Source organism: Gossypium hirsutum, chromosome A03 (genome assembly GCF_007990345.1).
Source record: "Gossypium hirsutum isolate 1008001.06 chromosome A03, Gossypium_hirsutum_v2.1, whole genome shotgun sequence".
Classification (NCBI taxonomy): domain Eukaryota; kingdom Viridiplantae; phylum Streptophyta; class Magnoliopsida; order Malvales; family Malvaceae; genus Gossypium; species Gossypium hirsutum.
Window position 1 is genome coordinate 68,602,970 of NC_053426.1, and position 11,441 is coordinate 68,614,410.

Sequence of the window (11,441 nt, forward strand, 5' to 3'; positions counted from 1 at the left end):
AACAGTAATTCTGTAAATTAAGGGTAAAATGGTGATTTTGTAAATCAAGGATAAAATAGTAATTTTGTAAATCGAGCGTAAAACGATAATTTTGTAAATCGAGGGTAAAATAGTAATTTTGTAAATCGAGGGTAAAATGATAATTCTATAAATTGAGGGTAAAATAGTAATTTTTTAAATTGAGGGTAAAACGATAATTTTGTAAAGAGAGGGTAAAGTAGTAATTCTGTAAATCGAGGGTAACATGATAATTCTGTAAATCGGGGGTAAAACGGTAATTTTGTAAATCGAGGGTAAAATAGTAATTTTGTAAATCGAGGGTAAAATAGTAATTCTATAAATCGAGGGTACTTTGGTAATTTTACAAGTCGAGGGTATTTCAGTAAGTTTACAGGTCGAGGGTATTTCAGTAATTTCACAAATCAGAGGTATTTTGGTAATTTTACAAACTAGGGGTATTTGGTAATTTTACAAACCAGGGGTATTTTGGTAATTTTATAAACCAATGGTATTTTGGTAATTCTACCCTACAGGGGCATTTTAGTAATTCTACCCTACAAGGGTATTTCAGTAATGCTAGCCTACAGATATGAGATTCACATAGTCCAACCCAATATTTACTACACAATCAAACAACTTATCCAATTGGGCCCGTAGGCTCATTAGGCCCTCATGGCCCCTTTTGGCCCATCGCGGCCCGAAGTAGCCATCCTACAGCTAGAGTAGTGAGAAATACACACCTGATAGGAGACTGGAGTTAATCCGCGCTCCGAGCACTCTTAGCCGACCCCCAACCCAAACGAGCACGTCATAAAGCGAAAGGGATCAGGCAAGAAAGGTACCTTTACTCTCCTCATGGTTCTCTTTATTTAAAGCCAGCTCTCTATCTAGTCTTATGTTAGCTTCCCGATGTGGGATCCCTCCATCACTAGAGTTTAAAACCAACACCAAATCTTGCCGTCCCAACATAACAAAATAAATGCTCTTTGATTGCCATGAATTTCAAACCCTGGACCTCCTTGCCAACTCTATGATGCCACCTTCCTACCTCTTATGTGACGCTACTTTGCCACTAGACAACAAGGCTTTTTGGGGCACAATTTCCCCAACAATATTCTTAAGGCCCACCTACTACACCCAGGGTTTGATTCACCTTAAACCAAAATTTTTGCTAGAGTCCAGATTTGAACCCAAGACTTCTCCAACACTTCTCAGCCCACTTAACCACTAAAACAAGCCTTCATTAACGAAATTTACATGCATAACAAAATATTATAAGCTGCCTTCAACCACTCCCATGCTCAAGGCCCAAAACTTCTAGGCCCAAATTCAGGGTGTTACAGTACCCCAATGGGTACTTTTACACATGTGTATATTACCTGAACATCCATCGAGAATTCAATAGTTCAACAGAAAAGACTCTTAAAGAAGTGGAAAGATGGAATTAATGGAAGCTTGTAATGTGATGAGCTCATGTATGTTTATTTGATATTCATATGAAATTATGTGACTAACGTTTTTGAATAAGTGCATGTTGTTAGGTAACTTACCCAAAATTGATGAAATATGTTTGTATGTGTGCTTGTGTTAATAAATAAGATCGGTAAGATTATTTTCCATTATACAAACTTACTAAGCATAAAATGCTTACTCCATTTATTTTTCCCTATTTTATAGTGCTCAAAGCTTACGAAGGTTGGAAGTCAGTCGGAGCAGTCATCACACTATCCACTATCTCATTTTGGTATAACTAGAAACCTTATTTTGGTATAGTGATATGTATAAGCTTAATTGGCCAATGATGGCTAGTAATGGTTGTTTTGTATCCTAGCCATTGGAGTGGCTAGTGATGGTTTAAGTTCGGATATTTTAAAGTGATGTTTTGATAGTTATATAAATGCTTATTATGTGTTGGTTTGATGAGATTGTGTTAGCATATGAGTTTATGACATGAATAAGTTATATTTATTGATGCATTAGATAATACAATATAATTGATGTCGACTTTCTTATGAATATGATGTTGGATTGGTGGATGTATGTTTGTGTGTTTTAGTGTAGGAAAATGGAAAATTTGGGTGACAAATGAGTCTAGGAAATGTCCTCATTTTGTCCACACGGGCAGACACACAGCCTATCCCATGGGCGTGTGGTCTGGCCATGTGTCCCCTGTATCTTAAAAATGCAAAACAGAATGCTCAAAAATGGGCATACTGGCAAAGACACGGGCGTGTGTCTCAGCCGTGTGGTTGACAAAGTCTTGGACACGAGCGTGTTACACAGTCGTATGAAACCTGCACCTAATTCGAATTAAATTAATTATCCACACGGCCTAGCACACGGGCGTGTGACTTGGCCGTGTGATCTCAATTTGTTCATGAGTTACATGTCAGATAGTTACACGGGTTGAGACACGGGCGTGTGTGACCACACGGTCGTGTGTGACCAAACGGTCTGCCCACATAGGCGTGTGACCCATATATGGTGGAAAATTTTCCAAGTTCTGTAAAGTTTCTAAAATATCTCGATTTAGTCCCGAACTATTTCCAAAGAATGTTTTAAGCCTCGTAGGCTCGTAATAGGTACTTTATGATTGATTACAAATGGTTTTAATTTGGACGAACATTATGGTTCAGAATTGTATGATTGCTTGTGATGTGAGTCCGGTAATGCCTTGTACCCTATTCTGGCGTCGAATATGGTAAGTCCCTAGGCTTGACAACCCTAGGAAGTCATCTAGGTGGGAATTATCCCAAAATTGGTATTGCCTATTCGTGAACCCCTAAACCCAATTCGGTTTGAATTGTGAGGCTGAGAGATAAGTAGTTCTTGCTGACTCATTAGTTTACTGGAAGATCGAAGGATCCTGCTAGGGTAATGACTAGTTGATTGAGTAGAAATCCAAAATAGGAATTAGTTATGATTACTGAAGCGATGTTTAGATTTGGTTGAGTTCAAAGGTTAGGTTTTCCTTTGTCACTATTTTCTGCATGATATTTCTTTTCTTAGATTTATAGATAATTTGTTTATTTTATGTTCATTGTAATATAAATTATTTAAAGTACTAATTAGATCTATTTTCATTTAGGTTAATATTAATTTAGTACTCGCCTCCCTTAAGTACGATCCTTAGAGTACTCACTTACTTCGTTGTAACTATATTACAACCTGACCCGTATACTTGCAGACACCACCTCAATATTATATCTTGAGTTGCAGTATTTATATTGTGGATGTTAGTAAGTCCGGAGGCGGTCATTTACCCTGGGAAAATCCATTATTTGAAGATCCATGAAAATGAGAAGGAAACATTCCGGAAGAAGTCCCAATAGATTAGCGGATGTTGAACGAGTATACCATATCTACACTAGATACGGTGCGAGGAAGCATAGTAAAATTGACAATCAATGCCAATAATTTTGAAATAAATAAGGTAGTGATTTAGATGAACCAAATCATGCTTCAAATCAAGAGGAACATACTGGAAGACTTGAACTAGCTCTTGAACCAGCTTTTATAACTCTGCGACACCTTCAAGTACAATGAGGTATCTGATGATGCTGTGTGTCTTTGGTTATTCTCATCATCATTGTGTGACAATGCTACCGATTGGTTAGACTCATTAGAATCGGGTTCCATTACCATGTGGAATGATTTAGTGAAAAATTCCTCTGTAAATTTTTCTCGATTAGTCGAACCATTCAGCTTAGGGAAGAAATCACAAATTTTAAACAATTTGAAAGTGAATCCCTATATGACAAGTGAGAAGGTTTCAAGACAATGTTAAGGAAGTTCCTACATCGTGGATTGCAAGCATGGCACCAAATCCAAATATTCTATAACAGTGTTGATGGACACATCAAGTCTAGCTTAGATGGAGCATCTAGTGGATCTCTCATGTTCCATACGTATGAATGAGCTTATAAAATCATAAAAGACATGGCCATGAGTTCATACATGTGGGCCAATAAGACACTTATTTACAAATCAAAGCCTTTAATAACGAAAGGGATAAATGGAGAGAGTGACGATGATCAACACCAACGAATCCTAGAAAAGCTCAACCATTTGGAAAGAACTATCAAGTCGACGAAGGCGGAGCCATATTTTAAGAACCAACCGAAGGAGGTGAGTTACATAGTTAATAGGGGTTGAAACCCTTGTTCAAATGCCTATAATCCCAGTTTGAGGGATCATACAAACCTCAAATGGGGGAGGAAATCAAGGAGGAGTGAAACAAGCACAAACTCGACAAAACCCTTCTTATCAACCTCCACCCATGGAATAAAGAGTCGTGAGGAATGACCATGCTGCATGTGGTCAAAGATTCGATCGACTAGAGTGGAAGATGCAAACTATGAAGATAAATATTTGACAAGTCCAAGCTACATGTGGACAATACAAATCCCAAATGGACAACTTTTACGACCAAATGAGCCAATTGATGACGATGTTTTAAAAGCAAAATGGTCAAAATCTCCCAGCAAATAGAGAACAAACCTCAGAGATGGGAAGGAGCACGTAAAGGCGATCGCCTTATGATCAAGAAAGGAATTGAAGCTGCCAAGTGAGACCATCCATGAAGAGGAGGAGATTCCCAAAGAGGTCGACAAACCCACGGAGGAAAAAGCTGAGCACCATGAGCTAGTCGAGGAGGTAGATGAATCGGTGCTTGTTCTGACAATCTTGATTCCTAGCACGATGGGGGTATCATTCTCGAAAAGATTAAAAGACAATTAAAAGAGGGATGATGTGAATTTTGTAAGTTTTATAAATTTATTTAAATCCCTTAATGTCAAATTGCCACTATTAGAACTTATAGATAAAATTCCAAAATATGTGAAGTACCTAAAGGAAATTATGAAACAACATAAGAAAATGAAAATGGGCTAGCAAGTTGGCTTCGATGCCTCGTGTAACACTTTAATTGCAAAGAAGATCCCTTGAAATTAAAACATTCGACTTTACAATTCTAATAGAGATAGGGGTCGATATTTTAGAAAGGCTTTATTTGTGAGTTAGGGGTAGTATAAACTTAATGCCTCTATCAATCGATTGAAAACTCAGACTCAGGGATATTAAAAACACCTCGATATCATTATAGCTAGCCGATAGATCCTTGGTACCCCAAAAGGTGTACTGGTCAAGGAACGAGAATTTATAGTCCCTATTGATGTCGTAGTCCTCGACTTTGAGGAAGATTGTAAAATCCCCATTTTGTTGGGTAGGCAATTTTTGGCCACTTCAAAATCTACCAACAATCTCGAATGAAATGAACTAATTATAAAAATTGACGAAAATATAGAACTATTCAAATGTGGTTGAGATTCCCAAAGTAAGGGATTACTTAGGTAGGAATGTTATGTTTTATTTAATTTAACCCCTAACGGCTTTGACTAAAGACATTTCTCGAGTTGTGCACGTGTAGGTACTCAAAAGGCGAGAGAACAAGACAAATGGTGAGATCCCGATAAGAATGGGGATGATTAGAAGGTACATGGTGGTCGTGAATGATGATTGAAGTCAATGGTGAAGTTTAGAGAATTATTGGACATGTCTGGTAGCACGACATAATTTTTAAACCATTGAACTTTAATTAAATTGTAAATAGTGTAAATTAGTTTCAAATTTTCATTTGAATTTAGATTTAAGGATAATTATAGCATAATTACATGTTAAAATTAGGAGAAAACAAATTTTTGGATATGATAGGACAAAGAGAAACTCATTGAGGACAAAAACGGACGATTGGAGGATATCGACACATCCCGAAAGTTAAGGAGAAATGTTATGCATGGTGCTACACAAGCACTTCAAAGCTAAAATTCCTGAAGTTAAAGTGTTGTGTCACGCCATGCGCAAGTTATGGCATGACATGAGCACTTCGAAACAAAAATAGATGTTTTTAGGGCGTCGTGTCACTCCATGCACAAACTATGGCACGACATGCTTGTGTTGTCAGCCAAAATCGGGCCATTTTAGTCATAAAGCCCATCGAAAGTCTATTTATACCCACCGATTTTAGGCATAAAGTCACACATATAGAACCCAAGAAGAGAAAACACCCTCCTTGAGTCACCACGCTTCTTCCTTGCAATCCTGCTTCGAGTTTTCACATTCCCAACCTTCGATTCATATAAGTAAGTTTTCTTATTCTCTTTTCATTTTAGTTCTCATCTTTCATTTTGTGATATAGCATATCAATCAAAAGTCAAATGTTGTCAGCAACTACCCGAGGTATCGTATTCTAACTTCGTTCGTCATCAATTTTATTACTTGGATTTTTTGTTATTTTACTTTAACTTGAAAATGGCACCACAAAAACAACAATGTTCCACTCAGGCACCGAGCAATGTTGACGAAAATTGCTTCCATAACCCGGAAGTTGAGAGGTTATTTCTTCAAATTTGTGGACATTTGTTTATACAAGAGTGAAGGTTCGATCTAACCATGTCCACTTTTGATAAGATATGAGATTTGGTATGAATCGCAACATTGGAACAATTTTTGTGCAACCCTGACTAAACAGCAGTTGACGCTATCATTTACAAGTTTTATGCCTCCTTGAAAGATGAGAATAACAAGCAATGAGGTGAGACGATCACTCGTGTTACTGATCGGGGAAATGAGGTACCAATCACACCTCAAGAAATTTGTTGATATTATGATGCACCGTATTATCCACATGGTCATTTAGAGACCTTAGAATTATTTACATTTGAGGATTTTGATATGGAGGGTATTATTGATTATTTGATAGAGGTGGACTTGCCAATCCAACTTCGAGGTGCCCCTGAAATTCAACACTGCCATCCTGTTCGTGATGGCTAAGATGTGAATGCAATTGATTTGCAACCGTCTGGCACCAAATCATAATGCTTCTAGCACCACTACCTATGGAGCGGTTATGCTTTATTCTATAGTGCAGAAAGATGAAATTTGTATTGGCCACTAGATCTACGAGAAAATGCTAAAGTGCATTTAATCACTACTTTATGTCATCGAGTCGATGTTCCCATGTCTCTGATTGAGCCTTTCACGAGACCCATGATGAGCGTGATTGGGGAGAACTTATATGACCAGTTCATTGAGCTTCAACGCAAGCAAAATCAGGAGAAGGAGCAAAAAACTAAAGATAGGAATGACACTCAGGAGACGATAAAGAAGAAGGGTAAAGCACACACGTTATAGATGACGGGACTCGTGGATATGCTCATCTCTGAGTGATGGATGCGATGGATGAAAGATATTGGCAACATTTCAATTCGCATTGCAGAAAAGAATAGGTGACCCACGCCAACACCACTCCTAGACATGTTCGAGAGGTTCCCACCGCTAGGAAAAGAGGGAGCCAATTATAAGGTTGATGATGATGAGGAAAATTAGAACCCAATCATGCCACTAGATTTTAAGTGAGTATTTTGACCAGATCACTCATCGATGAAGGGCATGGTGATCCTCAACTCGAGCCATCACAAACTGACTTAGACTTCGAGAATGAGGGTTACGGAAGCATCAGTGGGGGCAGAGGGGCAAGACCTAGATGATGGAGGAGTTAGAATCTGAGTCCGACTAATTCTGAACATTTATATTTTTATATTTGGAATATGTGCTTTATTTTTATTTAGTATAATTTTGAATTTTTGTTTAAGATTTAATTAGTTGGGATTTAATAGTTTATATATAATTGTGTGCTTTAGTTTTTCTTTATAAGGACTCCATAATTTTTAAGGCACTATAAGATCGAGCCAAGACCTAAAGTAGTTGTCTCTACCAATTGTATTGTACAAATCACGCCAATCAGGTAACCTCTTTCCTTTATATTTTTATTGCACATTAGAGACAATATGCGAATACAGTGTGGGGGTGACTTAGGAACATTTTTAAAATTTTCTGTTATTTTATTTTCTTTGTTTTTAGTTTTTAATTTTTATTGCATATTTTCTATGTGCTTGAGTGTAACACCTCCTAACCCGTTTCCGTAACCAGAATAGGGTTAAGAAGCATTACCATAAAAACATACATTTCATATCTCAACATAAACATAGCATAAATCATTTATCTATATGCATATCATCCTTTAATCAATCCTTCAAGGCCCTAAAAAAATTTAAAAATAATTCGGGACTAAACTAGAAACATTTGAAACATTGAGGAAAAAGTTAGAAAATTCAAAACTGCAGGGGTCACACAGTTGTGTGGCCAGGCCGTGTGACTCACTCGGTTGAGACACACGCCCATGTCTCAGGCCATGTAACATTCAAAATAGGGACACATGGCCGTGTTCCAGCTCGTGCCCTTGCCCGTATAACTCTCTGACTTGGGTCACACGGCCAAGCCACATGCCCGTGTACCAGGCCGTGTAACACTCGAAATGGCCTTACAGGCCCATGTGTCAAGCCGTGTGCTAGGCCTTGTAACTGCCTGACTTGTAACCTTTGAAACTTATAGGGGACACACAGCCGTGTCACATGGCCATGTGTCTCACAGATTGAGGAACACACCCGTGTCTTAGGCGTTTGGATAATAAAGTGGCCAAAATCAAGCCATTTCCTTCACCCACCTCAAACATGAACCTAATCACATTTGCACATATGACCAAGGCATCAAACCTACCCAAAACATGCACAAAAATGAGCAAATCACTATACCATTAATCCATACAACCATTATGCCAATAAGGAACCACAATCACAAACCATCAAACATACCAAAACGTTTACATATTTCGCCATTCATCAACCAGTCACTTCTAACTTATTTCCATACAAAACGTACCATAATCGAGCACATTGAAACTACATCAACACATACCAAAATGGTCATTTTTAAAACATCCATCAACCTAGTCATATTGACATCAACCATCAAGGCATCAAAATACAATAAGTGCATCAACCGTAATGACACTTATACATACCAAAACAACAACTAGATCATTTATACACAAGTTAACCTATACATGTAATAGCCCGTTTTAAGGTCAAATCGAAACAGTGGTGTGACAGCCCAAAATTGACCCTAGTCGGGAAGTGGTTTCGGGACCACAAAACCGAGTCATAAAAATAATTAATTGTTATATTCTATGTTTATTATGTGTGTACATGCATATGTGGAAGTTTCATTCCCTAATTTTGCCAATTGCATGAGGAATTATTAAACAGGGATCAACATGAGACATGGTGAAATATGATAGGCTAATTTTAAAGGGCTTATTAGTGCATGTCAACACAAGGGTGGACTTGCATGTCAAATTTGCCCAATTCCCTTATAGTGGCCGGCCAAGATGGATTGATGATGGGCAATATATTTGTTGAATTTGATTTTATAATAAGGAATTGGGTTATTGGAGCTTTAATAAATAAAAGAAAGAATAAAAAAAAGGTAATGAAAACAAAGCTTGTATCCTTGGTTCTTCTTGGCCGATTGTAAAGAGGAAGATAGGAGGGAGGCATTCGGTCATCCTAGGCTAATAGCAAGGTAAGAAATTTATATTAGTTCATGAAATTTTGGTTAAGCTTGAGTAAGATATCAAGCTACTTTGGAGACCCATGTAGAAATTTTGATTTGTGTTATGGACTAGGGTTTCGGCTATGGTATTTGACAATGGTAAATTTTGTTGTTCATGATAAATTTAGATGAGCAAAGATAGATGAGTGTTTGAGCTATACAAATAATCATATGTGAGCAATGGGTGCTAAAGGGAAGGGAATCGACTACCTTATTATGTACCAAGGCCGAATGTGTACTTGAATGAGGAAGTTATTGAGTAATGTTTGTACCTTAAGTGATAGAATAGAGTGAATGCTTGGAATGTGATATGTGTGAATTATATGTTAAATTAAGGTTTGCTAAGCTAGCTATTAAGGTGAAATGCAAATGTTAGTATTTGATTTGGTAATAATCTGCTTGGGGACAGCAGCAGTAGGTGATTTTGGAAAATCGCCATAATTTGTAGGAGTTGAATTAGAAGCTGAGTAAATTATGTCATTAAAGCTTGAAGAGTCTATTTTCTTACAAAAGAAACTATAAAAACAAAAGAGTTACCGATCTTGAGATATTTGAAGTATTGTGGGGCTGAGTCAAAATGACTACTAGATTCCCTGTTCTGTTTTTAGAAAATCATTATAAATTGTACAAAAATGATTATAAGATAAAATTTATATGCTTAAACTCCTTAATGAGTCTAGTTTCAAATGAAATCATATACAACACATTTTGAATTTTGTAAAATGAGAAATTTGATTCGTAGTGAAGAGTCGTCAGATTAGTCAAACAGTGAAACAGGGGAAACTTTAAGAAAAATCTGGTATTGATTGGCCAAGCCTAAAATTCTAAAAATTTTATGGATGGAAGATATACGAGTCTATATTCAGGGAAAATTAACGGCAAGTGATTTGGAGTTTGGTAGCTCCAGTTATAAATAATTTAGTGACTGCTGCTCAGGAAAACAGCTCGTAGTGAATATGTGATTATGTTGTAGACATTAATGAAAATTTGCTAATGAATTATTTATTGATTTTTATAAAGCTTACTATAATCTATGTGTGTGAAAGTCGAATCAATATATATATTATTCTGAAAGTAATACTTGAATAGTCGATTAATGACTATTTTAAAATTTGTTGAACTTAAGCTCAAGAGCAAAGGGGAACTAAATCCGACAAAGGGAAGGAAAAAGTAATTGAATAGCCATTGAAGTCGTTCGACAACATCCGAGGTAAGTCTTCGAGTAATGATCCTACTTGAATTATATTGAAATGATTAGTCATACTATGACGGATAGTCGAATGTGCATAGAGACTATGTTATAAAGCCAATCGAAATCATGCTCTTTGTGTGTGGCTATTGAGCCGAAATTGGAAAGGTTTAATAAATGTTTTGTGTTTGAGCCTTAGTAACGAAAATAAGATATGGATGTGTTATGATTATTGATATATGTGTACATGAGCATTTGAATACATCCGGGCTAAGACCCGAAGGCATTTGTGCAAGTTGATATATCCGGGCTAAGACCCGAAGGCATTTGTGCAAGTTGATATATCCGGGCTAAGACCCGAAGGCAATTGTGCAAGTTGATATATCCGGGCTAAGACCCGAAGGCATTTGTGCAAGTTGATATATCCGGGCTAAGACCCGAAGGCAATTGTGCAAGTTGATATATCCGGGCTAAGACCCGAAGGCAATTGTGCAAGTTGATATATCCGGGCTAAGACCCGAAGGCAATTGTGCAAGTTGATATATTTGGGCTAAGACCCGAAGGCATTTGTGCAAGTTGATATATCCGGGCTAAGACCCGAAGGCAATTGTGCAAGTTGATATATCCGGGCTAAGACCCGAAGGCAATTGTGCAAGCTGATATATCCGGGCTAAGACCCGAAGGCAATTGTGCAAGTTGATATATCCGGGCTAAGACCCGAAGGCATTCGTGCGAGTTGCTA

The 11,441-nt window shown here is 37.4% G+C and overlaps 1 non-coding gene across 1 annotated transcript; it reads right to left on the reverse strand.

Annotated features, from left to right (window-relative positions):
- Positions 1-3,703: 3,703 nt before the first annotated feature.
- LOC121225378 (small nucleolar RNA R71) lies at positions 3,704-3,809 on the reverse strand. The gene has a single exon (XR_005923237.1). It is a non-coding gene; the product is annotated as a small nucleolar RNA R71 (small nucleolar RNA).
- Between the last annotated feature and the right edge of the window lie 7,632 nt (positions 3,810-11,441).